At 39.7% G+C, this 22,011-nt stretch overlaps 1 long non-coding RNA gene across 1 annotated transcript in view; it reads right to left on the reverse strand.

Moving 5' to 3' along the window:
• Positions 1-967: 967 nt before the first annotated feature.
• The window catches only part of LOC128104428 (uncharacterized), a 34,233-nt gene continuing 13,189 nt past the window's right edge, over positions 968-22,011 (reverse strand). Inside the window, exons 3-4 of the long non-coding RNA XR_008215998.1 lie at positions 15,063-15,265; positions 968-1,126 (exon numbers count right to left, since the gene is read on the reverse strand). This is a non-coding gene — a long non-coding RNA (uncharacterized LOC128104428). The remainder of the gene's footprint in view (positions 1,127-15,062; positions 15,266-22,011) is intronic.

A 22,011-nucleotide genomic window follows, 5' to 3' on the forward strand; every position in this document is an offset into this window, starting at 1 on the left:
TAAGAATGAAGCAGAGATGACTATTCTTAGAAGAGACTTCTGGGTGTGCGCTTTCATCTCTCCTGGGGTGTTCTATGAGGGAGCTCCGAGTAGATGCACTTGTACAAGGAACAATAAAATCATTTCCATTTTTATAACCTTGCATCAGTCTGTGACGGTTACATTTGATTGACATTCACAATAGTGTGTAATGCTGACATTCCTCTATGTGCTGTAACTTTGAGGGGCAGGAAGCAGTCTCTAATTTAATTTGTATTTTCCTAATGGCTAATGGTGTTGATCATCCTTTCATATGTTTATTTGCATCTGTATATCCTATTGGCTGAGTGCCTGCTGCCCATGGTTAGATTGTTGGTCTCTATATCACTGAGATGTAAGAGTTTGTCTAGCTAGCCAAAAAAAATCTGGTTTCTGTTAGTGAAAATGAGATTTAAAGATTTCCAGAATGGAGTTATGAGTGTTGGGGATTTTCACTGCTACTGAAAGGACTCACCTGTGTTCACATATGTGCATATATGTATGCATGTATGCATGCATATAATTTCTATATGTACATATGCATTTGGCATATACATTCTGCAACTACCTATCTGAATATAAATAAGCTATCATGGGCTCACATTGGTGTCTCTAGTTCTAACGTGGCATCACAGAGATTATTCTTTTTTTTCGCAAGACAGAGTTTCTCTGTGCAACAGCCCTGACTGTCCCAGAACTCCCTCTGTAGTCCAGGCTAGCCTCAAACTCAGAGATCCACCTGCCTCTGCCTCCCAAGTGCTGAGATTAAAGACATGTACCACCATGCAGCCCACAGAGATTATTTTAAATCCTTCTTTTTCATATTTGTATTTTTACTCTAACAGTAAAAACCTTTGATTTTTCATGGTCTATCTTCAAACTATATATTAATTCATCAAGTATGCAAAAACATTTCAACATTAACAACTTAATTCCCAATCTTCTGACCTATATGAAAAGCCTTAAAGTTATATTTACTTAACTAATAGTCTTTAAGTAATACTTTGTAAAATACATATTAAAGGTACATTTAAATGTTACTTGCATCTAGGAGCACAGGGTGCTAAGCTTCCAAGAGACTCTGGGTCTGCCTTCCTGACTTCCAGCACTGTAAATAAAAACAAAATAAAAGTATATATGGGGAGGAGGCATGAGAGGGGGAATCTGTGGTTGGCATGTAAAATGAATAAAACATTTCTTAATTAAAAAATAGTTAAAAAGTATATATTATTGTTAGCTATGACAGGTTTACTCTCTGTGGCTTTCATTCCGTTCTATATATTCTGGTTACAACCTGTGCTACACAAACACACACACACACACACACACACACACACACACACACACACACACAAATTCAAAGAAATTTCTTAAGCATTTCTTGTGATTTGGGACTGCATAGAATGGTTTGATTTTCATTGTTAAAATGGACAGCACAAATTGTAGTTTAAATTTTAAAAGAAGAGTAGGGAGGTAGGGGTGGATTTAAAAGGAGTTATAGGGAAGAGTTGGATGTAAATATGAACAAAATACATTGTTTAAACTCTCAGAGAATTAATAAAAATAGTTACCTTTTTCTAAAAAAAAAATGTCTCTTTTAATCTGGGTATGGTGGAACACAACTACAATCCCAGATATTCTTCATTTTAAAAGATATTTGGGGTTTTGATCAGGTAAAGTATTCTAGGTTGATAATGGCTTTTCTCAAGTGTGTGATATTAGGGTACACTGGCCTACATTGCTTACAATAAGGGGCCAGTTGCCATTTTTATTGTGTCTCTTTGTGGAGAGAAGTCTGCTTTTAATACTTTTAAAATCACATTTGGTTTTTAGAAGTTTGCCTCCAAGAATATGGTGTTCTGCTGTGTCTACATCTATTTTCCATGGTATTCATCACACTTTAGTTCATTTAGCTTGGTTATCTTTGGTTGTTACTTTTTATCAGATTTGAGCATTTTTGACAAGTGATTCTTCCAATCTTCTGTCCACTGTTTCTCCACTTTTTCTAGAATTCTAATTACACATCTGCCTCTGTGCTACATATGGTCTCGTGCCAAGAAATTATTTCCCTATCTGTATGCGATATTTTCACTGAGTCATCAAGGGGTAACTTCTATTAATATTTTTACAGATTCATTCATGCTTCCCCTGTATCCATCTGCCAAGTTAGTCCAGTGAATTCCTTAAGCTTCTTTCATTTGATTTCAGTTCTGAGATTTCTGTCCAATTGCTTCACAGTTTCCAGTGTTTACTCCTGAAGTACGCCTTCCTGTGTATTTTCTCATTGTCTTCACTCTTTTCAAATAGTCTCTAAACACCACAGGGTCTTCAAACTCAGCTAATCTTGTGTCTACTCTGTGCTTTTTAATTTTTCTCTTGGTTATAGGAATTTTATGCCTTTTTAATATGACATTTTAAATTTATATATTAGATTTCATGTTTGAAAGGTCTATCAGGGATGAAATTTGTGTGGCTCTGCTCTCACACAGGGCTATGAATGTGAGCACCAGGAATCTGAGGCAGATCTGTTGCCTGAGTATCCTGAACCCCTACACTGTCCCAGAAATGTTATAGTTTACCATATTGAGTGTTGAACTACATGAGACTTGGTTGCAACTATTTTAGACTTCGATCACATTTACCTTTGCACTTTAAAGACAAGTTCAAGCCTCTCCCTCTAGTGGAGTTTTGTGGCCACACACTGTTGACTTCAACATTTCAAGTAGGTCAGACCTTTAGACTTGAAACTATGAAGCTGGGAAACAAAGCTACTGTTTTAAGATTCTTAACAGCTCATGTCTATTATGATGCTAACCCTAGAAGGCAAATAATTGTCAGTTAAAATGTAGGAGATTTTAAGAATATATAAATTTAAAATCATGGAAATGAAGGCCTTTATGTTTGTCTGTTTGTTTTGTGAGGGAAGGCATATGTATGTAGTGTATGCACACATTTGCATATACATGCAGAAACCACAGCAATAGAGACAATATTCTGTTCTACCATACTTTGCTTATTCTCCTGAGACAGGGTCTTTCACTGAACCTGGAGCTGGGCTAACAAACAGCAAGTCCTAAGAATCCTCTGGTCTTTCTGTCCCCTCAAAGTTCTGAGTTACAGATAAACACATGTAACCATGTCTTACTTTTGTGTGGGTTGGGGTTTGAACTCAAGTCCTCACACTCGTGCTGCAGCACTCTTACCCATAAAGCCATCTCCCACCCCCCGCCATGTTTTTATGTTAATTAGTCATTTTTATAGTAGCTTTAGGATAACAGAACAATTGAACAGTGTAGCTATAGTTTTCCTGCCTTGCCCACAGTCAGGACAAATCTCTGTCACCCGCCAGTCCCACAGCTGCTCAGACCCAACCAAGTAAACACAGAGACTTATATTGCTTACAAACTGTATGGCCTTGGCAGGCTTCTTGCTAATTGTTCTTGTATCTTAAATTAATCCATTTCCATAAATCTATACCTTGCCACGTGGCTCGTGGCTTACCGGCATCTTCACATGCTCCTTGTCCTGGTGGCGGCTGGCAGTGACTCCTTCTGCCTTCCTGTTCTTTCTTTTCTCCTCTCTGTTAGTCCCGCCTGTACTTCCTGTCTAGCCACTGGCCAATCAGTGTTTTATTTATTGACCAATCAGAGCAACACATTTGCCATACAGAACATCCCACAGCAGAGCAGAAAGTTCTATTTCCATATATCCCCACCTCTTTCCTCTCTGTAGCTGAATTCAGGTTTTTCTGGTACATGGACTACTCTCATCGAATGTGAGGTTGAACTACAGGCCTTGTGTACCACAAATGAGTCTGTCAGATATGCTAAGCCTATATGTAGCTAGAGTTTTCCTGCCTGGCCCATAGTCAGGACAAATCTCTATCACCCACCAGTCCCACAGCCGCTCAGACCCACCCAAGTAAACACAGAGACTTATATTGCTTACAAACTGTATGGCCATGGCAGGCTTCTTGCTAACTGTTCTTACAGCTTAAATTAATCCATTTCTATAAATCTATACCTTGCCACGTGGCTCGTGGCTTACCGGCATCTTCACATGCGACTTGTCATCATGGCGGCTGGCAGTGTCTCTCTGACTCAGCCTTCCACTTCCCAGCTTTATTCTCCTCCTTGTCCCGCCTATACTTCCTGCCTGGCCACTGGCCAATCAGTGATTTATTTATTGACCAATCAGAGCAACACATTTGCCATACAGAACATCCCACAGCACCTATAGGCTGAAGATGATGCCCCAACATTGTGGAGAAACCTCAGGTGACTGTCCAGGCAGCTGGCCATTTCTGTCAACTCACAATTTTTTTGGAATCCGCTTGCATGCACTTCCCGTTTCTCAGGTAATATTATATCATTCTGAGGTCTTTGATGTAGTTGAAGACTAGATAGTTATAATTTCCTTAGTTATGATAAAATATAAGTTAGATATGAAATCTTAGACTCACAAATATAGGATAGATAGGCTATCTTCTTTAATTTTGCCAAATACAAATAGACTAGATATTATAAATAGACTAGATATTGTAACTGTAATTCTTACTTGATAATTGTTTTGTTATATGTAATTTTACTATGTTGAAGTTAAAACCTTCCCTTTTGAAAAAAAAAGAAAAGGGGAAGTGCTATGGATATCTGTATGCTGTGAATGTGTTGCTATGATTGATTGATTGATAAATAAAACACTGATTGGCCAGTAGCCAGGCAGGAAGTATAGGTGGGACACAAAGAGAGGAGAATTCTGGGAACAGGAAGGCTGAGTCAGGAGTCACCAGCCAGACACAGAGGAAGCAAGATGTAAAAGTACCAGTAAGTCACAAGCCACGTGGCAACTTACAGATTAATAGAAATGGGTTAATTTAAGATATAAGAACTAGATAGCAAGAAGTCTGAGCCATTAGGCCAAACAGTTTAAATAATATAAGCATCTGTGTGTTTATTTGAGTCTGAGTGGCTGTGGGTCTGGATGGGACTGAAGAAAACTCCAGCTACACCTCTCCACACCACTTTCCTTAATATCAGCATCATCCACCAAGGTAGTATATTTCTTACAGTTGCTGAACCTACATTTGCACATCATTATTGCCCAAAGCACATAATTTACAGGACTCACTCTTACATTCTATGGGTTTGAGTAGATGGACAGTGGTACGTATCTTCTTTTAGAGGATCATATATACTATTTTCATTACCCTAAAGCCCTCTGTGCTTTCTCTTCATACCTCCCTCTCCCTAATCCCTGGTAACCACAGAACTTTTCATTGAAACCTCCAGAGTTTTCAATTTTCCATTTTTCCACCATGCTGCCATTGCTACTATGTAGGAAAAGCACTCCTGCAAAGAGAATAGTTTCACGGTGAGCATCATCCCAGAGACTGGAACTATCTGTATCAAAATCCATCCCATAGATCTGTCAAAAGTCCAGTTGTCCTTCTTTGTATAATGTAAAGACAGCTCTCCCTTAGCAGGCTTTTTATGCTAGGCCTTTTCCATTCTCAGAAGCTCATTCCATATAAGACAGTACAGCTGGCCCTCCGCATCTGTAACTTCCACATCTGCAGATTCAACCAGCTGAAAATCAGAGGTAGATGGTAAACCACATCTGCCCTGACCCTGTGTGAGCATTTTCCTTCACCAGTATCCCTTAAACAGTACAACAACTATGTACGTAACATTTACATTGTATTTTAGGCTTCGCAAGTCACACAGAGTCTATTTAAAGTATATAAACGATGAGCATATGTAATGTGCAAATAATTGTGCCATTTTATATAAGAAACTTTCACATGCACAGATTTTGGTATCTGTGGGGATCCAAAATGAATTCCCTGCAGATATAGGCAGTTCTTTCTTCTTTCCCTTGCTTACCTAAGAAGTCTCATCTGTAAGGAAGGCAGCTCTTTTTATTTCCATCCACAGGCAATTTGTGGGTTTAAAGAAAACTATCACATTTGGCACTGTCGTCTGCTAACGTGTTTCATCATGAGTACAGGTTTTGCACACACAAATACATTTTAACCCATAGTGAGACTAGGTTAAAAATTCAGCATATAGGGAAAATGATGTACAATTCACTCTCTGGAGCTTCATAAAATGACCAAGTGTGCTTCAGTCATGGTATCTATTTCCCCCAAAGGGAGAAAAAAAATGACATATGGTGCTCTCCCTAGAAACATAAAGAGGAATAAATGCTGCCTTGCACTCTAGTAATTGAAAAATAGCTTTGTTGTTCCTACTGACACCAGAAGTTCCCTATCATCGGTCTAAAGCAGACACCTCTATTGTTATGTATTAGAATAGCATTTACTATAAATGGAGTTGCTTATAGACAGTAACTGTTTATAATCAAACTTTTGTAAAGATTTTGGACAGTGAATTGAAAGTAACCACAGACACACAATGAACGGAATAGGCTCTAAAACTTTATGATCCATCTTGGTCAAAACTCTCCTTCCTTAGCTTGCATTAGCATCATGGATTTTCATATAAATGTGGTGCTGCTGTCAGCCTATCAGTGTATTTTACAAATGGATCTAGACACTTTATGGTCTGGAAATACTCTGAGTAATTTGCCAGTGTTAGAACCAAGTTCCTCTGCCCCAAAACTGGATAGTGCTACAAAGACCTGATTTTCTCTGTATATCAAAACACTGGACTGGGGTGTAAAGACATTTTAAAGCATCATGAATCTGAGAACCTGGGTTCTTTCCCTGGAGCATCAGGGGCCAATCTCTTTCTCTCAACAAGGAAAATATAATTTTTCATGATTGTCACAGATGGTGATTTCTTTCCATAATGGTTATGTCTACTACACCAATTATTCCCATAATCACTTTTGTGACTTGTTTAAGTTTATAGTTTTACTGAGAAATAAATTTTGTATATGTAGGTATTTTGATCTAGGAATTGAGACAGACACAATTGCTATTCTCAAAAGTTCACCATTTTAAACAGAAATTCTTGGCACAGGATAAAAGAAACGTAAGAAGAAATGCTTTCTCTTAGCCTTTATTATGTATAAAAGTGCAGTCTTTTGCTTCAACTATTCACCATTGTTGCTCTGTGCCAACACAGGTACTCCTGCTTCTTCTCAGTAATCAGCATAGGAGGTGGGGGGAGGGGCAGTACTGACACCTGCACCCTAGATGAAAAACTTAATGTGAAAAGCCAGGTCTTTCCCTTAGTCCCTCGTGCGCACTCACTCTCTTTAAAGTGTTTAGTGGGAAGCGATACTATGAATACTAACAACTCAGTTTGGATTTCTTTCCTAACCAAAAGCTGAACATGCATCTAAATGAAGGTTGTTGCCCAGAGAGATGTCCTCAATGGGGCATTAAGACTTCTCATTGAGGTTAGAGCCTGGAAGCTTTGATGCCCCATCCAACAACAGCAATCATGCGAGCTTTGATTATTGAAATCCTACATACTAGAAAATATTTTTTTTGTTTAGGAAAATGCCTTGATAGAACATGTGGAGATAGAAAGACGATTTGTGCCATGTTGCCTATGGCAGCATAAATATATTTCGACTTACAATCACTGGAAGTAACCTCTGTTACGGCAAGGTGGACTGTACTGCAAAATTCCGTCTTCTACAAGTCAACTTGGGTATTTTTCATTTTATTCTATTTCATGTTTTGAGAATTCTTATTTCAAATCCAGTATAATGGACTTATACTGGATAATGGAATGTTGTTTCCCCTTGAAATGTATGTGTTAAAGCATAAATCCTCACTGTGGTTGGTTTTGTGGGTAGAGAGTATGGAAGGAAATCAAGCCATAAGATATAGTCTTCCTGATGGAGATTGAGACCTAAGAATGAATCTTCCAGCCCCCATCTGCCATGCAAGAAGAACACAACAAGATGTCAGTTTTGCAATGGAAGCAGGCCCTTGCCATGTACTGAATCTTCTGGCACCTTGACCTCGGGCCTCTCACCCTTCATAACTTCTAGAAGTAAATATCTGTAGTAATAAGCCCCACTCAGTCTGTGGCGTAGGCTCTGTTTGTTTGATTTGTGCTAACCTGAATGGACTAAGGCTCCACAAAATGGTAAAAAGTGCAGCCTGGAAAGCACCAATCTATAACAAATCAATAAGAAAAAGCCAAACTGTTCTTCTCAGATTAAGAAGTAAAGAGTATTTGAGAGTGAAAGGAGGAATGGGGAAAATGAGATGAGAAAAGTGTAGGAACTGAGGAGCACCCTAGAAGATTAGAAGCTGGAGAGGAGACGCAGGTAGGTAGAAATATTGAGTGACAAAATGTTAGAAGACATCTAAAGAAAGGCTCATACTCTTTTTAAAGTCTCTAGGGAAAAGGACATAAATAATTTCCTCCACCACTACAAAATATCATGACAACTGTGCTGCACCTGAAACTTCATATCTGCCACATTTTAGAAAGATATAATGAATTTATTGTATTTGCGGAAGATGGAATGAGGGACTGTACCAATGACAAAACAAAGACAACATGAAAAACATGCCAAGCAAAGATGAAAAACGTTAAATAGAAAGCTCAGAGCCATCAGGGGCCGCTTAATGACACCCTTCCTCTCACAGAATTCCCTCTTGCGGGGGTGGGGGACCTCTCAGAGACATTTCAGGAAGACTGTAAGACTTATGGGATAGAGGCAAGTCTCTATTTTTAATCTCAAGAGCTAGGGTTGGTTGCCTGTTGCATCCAAGATGACAACTTTCAATGTTATTCAGAAACTAGCTAAGTGACGAGAACAAGTTACTGAGCTGGGAGGTCTGAGGAGAGGCTGTTTCACAGAAGCGCACTGTCTGTTGGACTTTCTATTACAGTAAAAGCACCACACACCAGAGAGTTGAGTCCTTTTCTGCTTTGCATAGATCTTGAATACTTCAGAATCTGGTCACTGTTCCAGTCGTAGGAAGACAAATTCTGCATAACTGTCCTTGAGTTCAGAGAAATAAATCAACTTTGTCTTCACTTGTGTTAACATGTGTACTTTCTTAGGTAGAAGTTTGGCTTTTATACTTGGTTTCAAGATCTGAGCAGAAGGAATCTCTTGGAGTCAATATTTATTCTTGTCTTCTTGGGTCCCAGACTGGTTTAACCCATACAGTATCTGCTTCCTAAACTGCTCTGGACCAAAGTGAGCTAGGGAACCTTAGCTTTGCTCTCCCAGCTGGTGCTATTGAAAGGATTCTGATTGTTAGTGAATTTACTATCCAGGGAAACTGGAATGGACCCAGGTCACGGGCTTGCTCCTTGGATACCAGTTAAATAGGCTCCATGTTCATACGTTCCTTTCTGAATAAAGTTCGTTTTCCTTAACCTTCTACAATTTGAAGACCGTCTGTGTCTGCCTGATTTCAATTACTATAACAAATACTGAGATACTCAGCTTTTAAACAGAAAAGTTTAGCTTTGGAGGTTCCAGTCCGTTACTGATGCTTTTTCACGCTTAGGCCGATGGTGAGAGGCAGCGTATCACAGTGGGAACACGTGTAGAGCAAAAACACTGACCTCATGGCCGGGGAATGAAAGAGAAAATAAGGCCAGTCCAACAATCCCATTCTAGGGCATACTCCAATGACTTAAATACACCCCCACAAGGTCCTACCTTTTAAAGACTAAGCCACCTTCCCACAGCTCCACGACAGGGAACAATCCTTAACACATAAACCTTTGGGTTACATGGAAGAACCAAACTACAGCGCCACCTACTGGAAAAATCCAAACCTCTGCAGTCATACATCAACCCCTCTCTAGGGCAACTCTCATCACCAGGAATTCTCACTCTCAGGTTGCCTTCGCATAACGCTGCCTTTACCTCGCTGCAGGTGCTCCACGAAGATGCTTTTTGTCACTTTCTTTGATGCATATTCTATGCTGCAAAGAACGGCAATCTGTTTTTATGCTAGCATGAAATAGTGCTTTGAAAGAAAAACACTGTGTTTGGCCAACACCAGATTAAAGGACGTGGCAGCCTCTCTGTAATACGATTTACGCTCATTTGTAAGCATCTCAAACACTGCTCACCCTTCTATGCCTCGCATTTTTTTTAAAAGCAAGTACATGTGAATTAATTTTAGTTCAAGATGTTTCATATCTCCAATGTATTTGGAGACTAATAGAAGTACCTTGGAATAGACTAAGCAATGGGAAATGATACGTGTTTTACAACCATGTGATCAACTCACAGCCTCAGGTCTGAGTGATCCACACAGGGTAGATGCTGCAGAATCTGTCTGTATCCCAGCTCCCACAGTTACCACCTGGCGAAGGTCTTTTCTGCACAAAAAGCTGCTCACCAGTATTTAAAGGAGACAACAGTTCATTTTTGAAAACAAAACTGTGAATTATAATTTTTAAACTTTCCTGTGTGTGCTTTAGTATGTGAGCATTCATGTGTGTGTGTCAATACACCTGTGGATGTGAGTGTGGATGTATGTGTGCAGGCATGTGGAGCCCAGAAAACAACCTTAGGTGCTATCCCCCAGTCGCCATTTTCCTTGTTGTTTGAAACCGGACCTCTCATTAGCCTAAATCTCACCAAGCAGACTAGAGTGGGCAGTGAATGAACCTCAGGAATCCATTTGTTTCTATCTCCTCAACATTGGGAATCCAAGCATATGCCACCACACTCTGCTTTTTACTTGGGTTCTAGGGAATCGAACCCAGATCCTTATGTTTGCATGGCAGGCACTTTACTGATTGAGCTGTAGCCCAACTCTTGTCTTTTTAATTTGATAAAGAAAATCACTGGTGTTTTAAATTCTCTTCTCTAATCACAGGAGAAATCTAAATGAAATTCATAATGGTAAAACATAATTTTTCCCAAAACTTCCTTCCAAAATTAAAGAAGCATATTACTGTCAATCTCACTTCAGCTCTCTTCCAAAAACAGCATGGAACTTCTCAAATGCACTTCTGTGGGAGCCCCCGCTGCTTCAGGATGATGAGTCTATGCACCAGACTCATTCAGGCAGCAGCAATAGAAAGCCAAAGCATCATTCACCGATCAACAGGCAGCAGAATCTCTTCTGCTGATGTTGACTGCTGTTCATCTGTCAAAGCCACTTTCCTGAAGCATGTGCTATTAAATCTGTCATAGGAAAATTAGTCTCTGTGCTTTTGGAACCATTTCTGAATTTTAAGAACAGGTGACAGAATTTTATATCAGCGCAAGTGTCTTTGGGGGAATTCAACACAGAATTAACAGCACCATGGATTAAGGGTTTGTGTGTTTCCCATACTTTTGTCTTTGAGGAAACTTTGCAGCTTGTCAAAGCTTGACCTAAAAAAGACAAGATCTAGAGATAGTAACCCAGGCAAAAGCCATGGCCTCACATGGCTTCTCTTCCCCAGGTAAGTGTCTGGAATAAGATTTCTTCATCGCTCCCAGAAAAGAAAGACAGGAAGAGCACATATACAAAAGATGGGTGTCCCTTCATCTATTCAAATAAAATATAGAAAGATGTAGGTTAAGCTTTCTCTACAGAGAGATTTTTCATAATGTTGAATATCACAGCTGGCTGCTTTGAAAGTTCCCACAAGGTTAAATCTACCTTGATGAATTTACTGCAGCCCTAAGTGTGGTCTCAGGCTGGTAGGTTAAGAGACTTGATTTTATTGAGTACATTGAAGTAGCTCTGTCATCCCTCAGAGGCAAACTTGCCTTAATCAAGTTCACAGAGATTGAAAGCTTGTTTATTACTGTATAATGAGAAGCAAGTATACGGGAAGCCAGGTTATTAGAGGGCTTCACAAAGAGCATAGAAGCTGAACACAGGATCATAAAAGAATCTTCCAGTGCAAGGTACTTTGGCCTCTCAAACCAGATTAGGACCAGCTCTGGTAGTTGATCTATACTGTCAGTCTGTTGTGCCAAAGTCTTCCCTCCCTGGACAGTGTTTGCATGGCTCAGCATTGATTTGGGGGTAGGGTGAACTCTCTTTTGTCTTTGTTGTCATTGCTGGTCAATTGCTTCTACATTTCAGGAAAACATCTCAGGTTTTATTTGTTAGCAACCACAGTAAAGAACCCTACCTATTATGTTCAACTCCCAAGTCCAAATGATGGCTGTTCAGTATATGCTGTGTGTCAGCATGGGGCTTACTTAACTATAACTCCCAGATACTCACAACAGCAATTATATTAATAATCAACTGATGTTGAAGGCTGTGGTGGTTTGAATAAGAGTGACCTTCATAGGCTCATATACTTGAATGCTTAGTCATCAGGAGGTGGTACTACTTGAGAGGGATTAAGAGGTATAGTCTTGTTGGAGGAAGTGTGTCACTGGGGGCAAGCTTTGGGGTTTCAAAAGCCTAAGCCAGTACCAGTGTCTCTCTTCCTATTGCCTACTCTCAGCTACTTCTCCAGCACCATGTCTGCTTGCATGCCACCATGCTACCCACCATTATGACAATGGATTTAACCTCTGAAACTGTAAGCAAGTCCCAACTAAATGCTTTCCTTTATAAGAGTTGCCACAGTCATGGTGTCTTTTCACAGCAGTAGAACAATGACTAAGACAAAGGTTTGGTCCCCAGTGTACTGTTCAGAGGTAGAGCTTTGGAGAAATAATTTGATCATAAGAGCTCCAGCCTAATTAACCAATTAATTCATTCAGAGATTCAAAATTTGATGAAAGTATTGGAAAGCAGTAGAAACTAGGTGGTCCAAATGGAGGAAGTAGATCAGTAGATCAGTAAGAAACATGCCCTGAGGGTCTACCTTCCCCCGTCCCTTTTCTCTCTCTCTCTCTCTCTCTCTCTCTCTCTCTCTCTCTCTCTCTCTCTCTCTGTTTCCTGCTCTCCACAAAGTGAGCAGGTTTGTTCCTGTACATACTTCCACCATGATATTCTGTCTCACCACACACACAGGCCCAGAAACTACAGAGTCAAGTGACCAAGGATCAAAACCAGGAGCTAAAATAAATCCTTCATCCCTTAAGTTTTCTCCCTAAGCATTTTGTCACAGTGATAAAAAATGATTAATATACATATAAATACATTCATGATATTTATATTAACTCATATTTGAGCAAAATCATACAAATTTCTATTTTATAATAACATATTGAGGTTCTTGTGCAGTTTATTAAATACTATACTGAAAGTGAGATGCAGTATAGTTGTGTGGACATGCTGGCTCACAATTATGAAGTTAAAACATTGTAGTTGTATCATACCAAGACAGAATCCATCAGTACTTCCAACTCCCAACTATTATTAAGTATTGATAGTAAGGGATCTACTATGGTAAAAACTTCAAAGGCAATAAATGATAGCATATAATCAAAAATGTAACCCAAGTTTTTAAAGGTAAAGAATCCCTCATTATAGTAGAAGTGCCTTCAAGAAGAAAGCAGAATGTACTAGACTTTTAAGAAAGGATGTGATAAAACATCATAAGTGAAATGGACTAAGGACAAAATCCTGGAAGTATATAAATATAGTAGACACTTAAAAGTGTGTACTGAATAAATGAATGAGACAGAGTACACATAGGTGAGTGTAAGACTCACTTCGTGGTATGGGCAAGAGTGGGGGAGATCCTGAAATCTAGGAAGATGTGATATCTTACTAAGTATACCCAAAACCTGGAAATTCATTCAGAATAATTACTTTCCTGGTTCCTTTATAATCTGAAAGGTAAGCACTGTTCTAGTGGCATAATTCCATCTCAGGAAAGTCTACTTAAAACACACAATACTCAATATGAAACTTCACATTATACCTAATGAGCTGATCTGAGTAGACAGTTTTATCTAAGAACCATTCACCTATGGTTACACTGTCTATTCATCTCTCCAAAAAACATGTTTTAATTTTAAAATTATGAAGGGAAAGAGAGACCCATTCATTTTAATTATCTGTCTTTCCCTTTATTATATTTCTCATTACCAAAAAGAAACATTGAGTGCTTCTTATTTGTCATGCATGTGCTAAGCATAAAGCTTGATGGTAGGGAAAACTGTTAGGATGTATACCTAATGGAAAAAAACTAGATAAGAAGGAGTAAGGAAATAGAAACACACAAGAGCAAAACTGCAGAGCTGATATAAAGTAATGGAATAAGATTCAGTGAAGGAGGGAAATAGAAAGTAGTGACCTGAGGCAGCTCCTCTGAATGGAAGACACTGAGAAAAAGAGCCAAATGAAACAAAGAAGACAGCTCTATGACGTGTGTATATGCATGTCTTTGTAGGAAGATAGTGTGTGAACATGTATGTGTATCTACTGCTTGGCGGCGGGGGGGCTGTGGGAAGCTTGTGCTTCAGGTACAAGTAGCAGTGAATGAGAAGGTTCTAAGACAATTAAGTCCTTCATCCACTAAAGACCTTGGACAGAGAGCAGTTTGCCTAGAGAGTGTTGGGTTGAAGGACAGGGGACATGGAAATAGATGAACTTATTATAATTTATGAGACACAGCTCAAAAAGCCCTTTCTATGCTAGAATTTGAGTTTTACTCAGAGTGAATAGGATGGTGACAGCTTTATGCTTTGAAAAATTACCTTCATCATCTGGATGAAAACCAGGCTTGAAGGATCTGAAGTAGGAGTGCAGCGGCGACAGATGCGTAGCTTTGGGGAGAGCTAAAGGTGCCTTAGACTGATGAGTGGCAGTTAGAAATGGTGTCTGTAAGGTATAATGTGAGTCCTGTGCCTTAAGTGTGCAGTGTCTTCAATAATAGGGGCTTACCTTCAACCTCTGAGGGTCAATGAAAGGCTGTGTCAATAGTCTATATTGTTTTGGGAGTCACTTGAACTACCCTGATCAACACATATAAGGAAGTTTCTCCAGTCTGCTGCTGGTGGGGAGCACTGTCAGTTCAAATAGCATTAACTTCACTTAACGTATATTAGTATATACTATTATAAACAATTACATGTTATAATACATAATATACACATCATATATTAAAATATTAATGTCTATATTATAATATATAATATCATATAGCATTGTATAGTAACACATTAGTAACATACAACAATATTTTAATGTGTTAATATATAATATGTACAAACATATACATGTACACACTTACGTGTATTGCCTATAATTTTAGTTATATATAAAACAGTGTGATTCCTTGGGGCCACATCAAACCATTTGGTGTTATTTGTCCCTTGTTCTTTCTTCTTTGTTGACCTCTTTCCGTACAAGACTTGGATGATTCAAGCCAGAGCTAACTGGAAAGCTTCCTTTCTGTGGTCTCACTTCCCATGGTACCAGAAAATATCATGCAAGCTGCCAAGGGAGAGAAGAAATTAGTATTCCTATCCAGCTGCCACACCTATGAACCACAACAATGACTAGCATGGCAGTGAAGGAACACTGACTGGCACTCACCTGGTGGTGTGGTAACCAGTAACTCTCTAACTGGACTTAAGGCCCACACAATAGGAGGGAAATCATGCCTGGGGCTAGACACTTAACCAACTTCTCAGAGTTAGCAAAGTCACAAGTATTAGAAAAGAATCTGATAGGACAACTTGGATAACCAGCAAAATTCCTTACTGCCTTCTAAATCTTATCCTTATACCCACAGATAAGTACAGCTGCCACCCCTCATCAAAGAAGCCTCTGCTGTGGATGATTGATTGATAAATAAAACACTGATTAGCCAGTAGCCAGGCAGGAAGTATAGGCAGGAGAAAGAGAGAGGAGAAGTCTGGGAAGTGGAAGGCTGAGGGGAGGAGACACCAGCCTGCCATCTAGGGAGCAGCATGTAAAGGCAGCAGGTAAAGCCATGGAACATGTGGCAACATACAGATTAACAGAAATGGGCTGAGTTTAAGTGTAAGAGCTAGTCAGTGGTAGGCCTGAGCTAATGGCCGAGCAGTTTAATTAATATGAGCTTCTGAGTGATTATTTTATAAGCGATTGTGGGGTCCATGGGGCTGGGCAGGACTGGAGAAAACTCCAGCTACAAGCCTCTCTTTGTAACAAATGGAGACCATCATAGAAAACCACAACAGGACACAGTGCAGAGATCAAAGGATCATGGGGAGCCCAGCCCAAAGGGATACATCTACATCACAGCTCTAGCATGTATGGTTCAAGGAACATCACAGAAGAGGGAAGGAAAGACTGTAAGAGTCTAATACCAGGAAGTCGAATGTGAAACAGTCTCACGTTTAAGCAGTCCTAGGTAAGAGAGAGTTGAGGAGCCCAGTCCCAATGGCTACATCTACAAAACATTCACACACCTAAGGCTCAGGGAACATTTCAGAAAAAGAAGAAAAAAGATTGCGGGCACCAGAGGATAGAGAGTTTGCTGTGAGATTGTGTATCCTAGTAGCATCAAGAGCTATATCCATAAAGTCTCATGAATGTGACCACACGAACATGAGCTTAATAAGGATGACACCAATGAACATGCCAGCCTGGACAGCTTTTGCATCTATGGGTAAAGAACATCACAGAAGAAGAGGAAGCAGTAGTCTGTGTCAGTACTATAAAACACTTTCTTCTAGAAAATGGCTGCGTAAACAAGACAGGACCCTACCCTTAGACAAAGAACTAAATGCAACTAATGACTGCTACAAGAGGCAGCAGCAGGGCTGAGCTCTCTCATTGCTTATCTTGAAAGGAGCAATGTGGGCAGTACTGAAGGCTGAGGATTCCATATGGAGTAAAAGAGAAGAGCGAGCATGTGAGGTTGGAGCTAAGGTCCGTGTGTTTGATAACAGCTGAATGACCTAGCACTAGAAAGAAGTCTCAGAAAATGGTAGAAGCTCTTGTTGTGTGAACTAGGTACTACATCCTCAGCCAGGCATTTGTGGGCAAAAGTGAAAACCACAGGAATAAGACTTAAAGTATAATTTTGGGAATCCAGAAATGAGAGCCCACACTAGACAATATGCTCCTAACTGTGACCGTCACTGCAGGAGACGTTGAGGAGCCGCTTCCACAATACCTGCCATGAACAGGAATGACAAACAAATCCACAATGAGAGATAAATCATTGTGTTCTAAGGCATGAGAGAGGAATTGCGTTCAGAGCACCACGTTAAATACCACCTGGAAACTAGCTTTCCTTCAGGAATTTGAAGACAGACTATGTATAGGCAGGACATGTGGTACAGGAAAAGCAAAAGGAAAACACAAGTCATTTTTTTATTTCTTTTAAAGTATTTATTTATTGTCTGTTTGTTTATTAGGGGGAAGGTTGCCACAATGTATACATGGAGGTTAGAGGACAAAGAACAACTACAACTTTGTAGACTTGATTCTCTCCCCTCACTTCCGTCTTTATGTGGGTTCTGAGCATCCAGCTAAGGTCACCAGGCTTATGTGGCAAGTGTCTTCACAAGTTTACAAGCTTTCTTATTGCTGTTATTTTATGCCTAGGAAAGAGTGGCCTAAGGAAAAGGGAGAGAGTTTTCTTCTTCACTGTAACTGGCATTAATGAAGAGACTTAAATATAATCCTGGTGTCAATCACTATAAATTCAAATCAAATTGGGAAAACATGTGTGAACTCTGATTATCTGGGACATTCTAACTGGTGAGTTCACACCATTGTTGTTTAAAAATCAATTTCATGAGTGAGTGCCTATTTGCTAACACCCTCACCTTATCTCAGAAAGCAAAGATATGAATATATGATATGCCTGGAGAATTCTCAAGACTATGTCACATGACTACAGGATAAGCAGTCCAGAAGAGAGCAAAGATAGACAGAAGCAGAGGGGGCGGGGGCGGTGTTTGGAAAGAAATCCAATGGCTGGGTGCCATAAAGATGAACAGACCAAACATAGAGCTGAACCAGTAAAAACCAAAACAACAATTTACAAAACGTTTAAAAGCCACATGGCATCCTTCCAACTTCTCTAACAAAGTAATTTGCCTTTATAATAAGAACTACCTCAGCTGTGATTCTGGGAAAGTTGAATCTCAGAGGAAGTTGCTCAAGATCAAATAGGTTATTAAAGGAGGGATGAAATGATGCTAACACTCTTGAATTCTGTCTGTCTCCTTGTTCTCACCCAAAGGCTAAGCAGATTGTGTGAGTCCTGCGCAAACTCTCAATCCCAGAGTAAGTTTAAAACTATGACACAGCAGAAGATAGACCTCATTTCTCTATGTAAAAATTGTCTTTCCCCAACACCAATGATTTTTTTCAACATTATAAATTATTACCATATTCCACAGAGGCCATACTCATGAGGCTAGACATGAACTATCAATTTAATATCTTCTGACTAAAAATGGGTAGTTTTTGTTGTTTGGGGGGATTTTTTTTCTTTTTACTTTGAGTCCACTGGGTTTGGACACAGCTCCCTTGTGGGGAAACATAATTCAGAGCCTCACAGCTGCAAAGGGGTGTGAGACAGGAGGGGCCATGGGGTTAAGAGGCAGGAGGAAAGGATATCACTCAAAGTGTATTGGATGTTTCCAGATGCATGTGTGGTGTGGGTGGAAAGACAGGAAATATTGAGCTTGAGCGTGGATGTTCTCAGAACACTGCTCTACTAAAAATGGGCAGAACCCTGAGATCAAAACCTCTATAGTATCATCAACCATCAAGAGTATCCATCTTTGAGAGGAAATGCAGAAATGGTGCTCATGAATTCTGCTTCACTGCTTCTACTACTTAAAAAAAGAAAAAGAACAAAAGAAAAGTGAAAGCTTTTTCTGCACCTTTTCTTTACAGATTAGAAGCAGTGTGTCATATTTTAATCTCTATGGGTGGTGCTATGAAAGCATAGACAACTGAAAGCAGTATTAACCACAAATGCCACCAGAATCTTCCCTCATGTACTCTCTTCCATTAAAGCAGAACCAGAAACAGTTGCCGTTTCTAGGGATGTCAGATTGCAAAGGTCATATTATGTCACATGGAGCTGTCATGGAATGGCTGCCTACATATACGCATCTTTCCACCTGCCCATCACAGCTGAAGATGAGGGCTTTCAGTGAACTGAGACACAGATAACCAAAGAATTCCACATCCTATCTTCAAGGACCACACTATTCCAGCGGTAGCTGTGAAAATTGTTTTCTTTTGGTTTATTTGTTAATTTGTTTGCAGAATGCCCTGTGGGAAATAAATTGCTGAAAAAGCAATTGATAAAAATCTCTGGAATGATAACAAGCCCTAAGGATTGTTTTTCTTTATTATTGTTATTTTGTTTTTGCCTACATATGAAAGTTTCTTAAATTTTCTAAAGCTTTTAAAATCTCTAGACATGTATGTCAGTCAGTCTCAACACAGAATAATATAAGATAAAGTCTGGAACAGGACTCTCCAAAAGAACCAGAAAATGTAAATGAAATATGGAAATGAGTAGAGATCTACCCACCCAACCTTGCAGAAATCAGTTTCTGACAAACGGTAATTGAAAGTGTAGACACTCACATCAGCACACTGTTATAATATGCCTCACTTACAGCACAGCTCTACCTGGGTTAGCCATTTGGTAACATCATTCTCATTTCACAAATAACTCTATTTCAAACAAGTACTACAGACTTTCTAAGGTTTGGAATGTATGCCAGCTAGACATGTCAAAGAGATATGAAAAAGAAAGAGTGCGTTGTCAATATCCTTCTGTCTTTTCACAATTCCTAAATTTCTGAATATTGCCACAATAATCCAGGACGAACATAATAGCTTAGTCACAAAACCAGTGGCCAGAAGGAATGTTCTTGGGACAGAATAGCTTCCCAACTTCAGAATTCTGCCTTAAGTTAGGGTCACTGGGTATGAAAAGAAGAAGGAGGAGCAGGAGGAGGAAAAGGAAGAAGGAGAAGGAGAAGAAGGAGGAGGAAGAAGAAGAAAAAAAGAGAAAGAAAAAGTTTTTCAAGTTTCCATGAACTACTTTTTTGATTGTTTTTTAGAAACTATTTGGTAACTATATAATCCTCTAAAATGAAATTTTAAAAGTTCAAAGGAGCTTTTGAAATCAGACACCAAAAGGACATTTTGAATCCTCTAAAATTTTAAGGTGGCTATTTTTGAATTGTGCTCATTAATACATATTCTTCTACTAAAAATGGAGCAGCCATGGTTGAACTAATATTTAAGTGATCTAACAACCCGGAAGTCTGGGAATTTCTAGCCTTTGCTTTCATCTCTGGACAAAACTATAAGCTTTCATTAAAATGAAAATCAAACTGAATAGATTGGACACATTCAAGCTGTGAACATCAACCATTTGTAGAAACCCAGGGGAGATCTGTCTCTGTGGGACTTTGTGAGTGGGAGAAGGAAGCAGATGATCAGATGAGTGGACAGATGTTCAAAGAGACCCCAGGATGGCAAGAGAGACTGCACTTATCTCAGCTTCCTTAGAGGAAACAGAAAAGACAGACAAATGCCCAGAGCTGCAGAAAAGCAAGCAAAGCATGGGCCTGTAAACAAGCAGCTTAAAGGCAGTTAATAACAAATATACTCTTCTTAGGAACAAAAACACTCAGTGGAAGGAAGGAAAATTAAGGTGTTCATACTTAGCAAATTTGTAACCACAATTGTGCTTCGAATAAGAAAGAACTGAAACGCAAGACAATGTCTCACATCTATTCATTAATCACAGATACAAAGCAAAAAGACACAGTCTTCATGAGTCCATGAATAAAAAGTGATGTGTTCTCTGTCTTTGCTCTCTGAAGAAATGTAGATAATGCTGTTCTATTTCCAATGGCTTGCAAATGCCTATGTAGAAATGCATGTATGTTAAGAATTGCTGGAAGGTTGTATGAAAATCAGCAAAAATGGAGAGAAAAAAGTCTCAGAGAAACTTTCGATTTTTTCACACATGACTTTCTTTGGGGATCTTACTCACTGAGTTTTCATACACTGGCCTTTGGAATCACTGACTGTACCAACAGAATTCACAGTAGGTTCACTTGAATAGAAACCCAGTAGCTATGACATATATAAATATCATCAAATAGATCACCCCATTCTAACCAGTATGACCATTTCACCCCTACGTTCATGGAGTCTGCATTTACAGAGTTTTGACATGATTTAAATGTAACTATTGCTGAGAGAAAAGACATGCTGCTTAAGCTGATCTCATCCCTTGATCAGGCAGCAATGACCTCAGTTGAAGATGGATCACACTAAGCCACTTGGTTGCCTTCTTGACCCCGATGTCTTGCCCCTTGACTGCTGTGGGATGGTCTGTATGTCAAATGTGTTGCTGATTGGTCAATAAATAAATCACTGATTGGCCAGTGGCCAGGCAGGAAGTATAGGCGGGACTAACAGAGAGAAGAATTGAGAGAACAGGAAGGCAGAAGGAAGACACTGCCAGCCTCCGCCATGACAAGCAGCATGTGAAGATGCCAGTAAGCCATGAGCCACGTGGCAAGGTATAGATTTATAGAAATGAATTAATTTAAGATACAAGAACAGTTAGCAAGAAGCCTGGCACGGCCATACAGTTTGTAAGCAATGTAAGTCTCTGTGTTTACTTGGTTGGGTCTGAGCGACTGTGGGACTAGCGGGTGACAGAGATTTGTCCTGACTGTGGGCCAGGCAGGAAAACTCTAGCTAGACCTTGACTTCCTCTCACTTGGCTTCACACTTTCCCTTAATCAAAGACTGATGTTTTTCTGTCAGCTTAATGGATGTGTGTGAATCTACTGATGTTTTAATTATTGTCTGTGGCTCCACACCACACAGTCAATGCCCCACCAGCCACTCATACCATGGTCTGGAGGGCCTACTGGTCCTGAGGCCCCCCAGTTCTGTCTTAGTGGTGACATGTGGGTTTAAACTAAGTCTCTATTGTTCTGTTTATCAACAAAGACTTGGAAGTCAGATGTGGGGGGGGTGAAAACCCGCTAGATCAGAGAAGCCAAGAAGCAATCAGTGACCTTGCTTTTTGACCAGAGACCCAGCAAGAGAAATGTCTCTTCACTCATCCCAATACCAAAAGGAAGGCCAAACTCAAGTCCCTGCCCTTTCTTCCTGTGTGACTTCTCTATTCAAATGCTGGCCTCTCTATGGCCAATTCTGGTCAGCTAGTCTCTAGCTCT

The sequence above is a fragment of the Peromyscus californicus genome, unplaced genomic scaffold (assembly GCF_007827085.1).
Source record: "Peromyscus californicus insignis strain IS unplaced genomic scaffold, ASM782708v3 Scaffold_8__1_contigs__length_139910024, whole genome shotgun sequence".
Taxonomy (NCBI): Eukaryota; Metazoa; Chordata; class Mammalia; order Rodentia; family Cricetidae; genus Peromyscus; species Peromyscus californicus.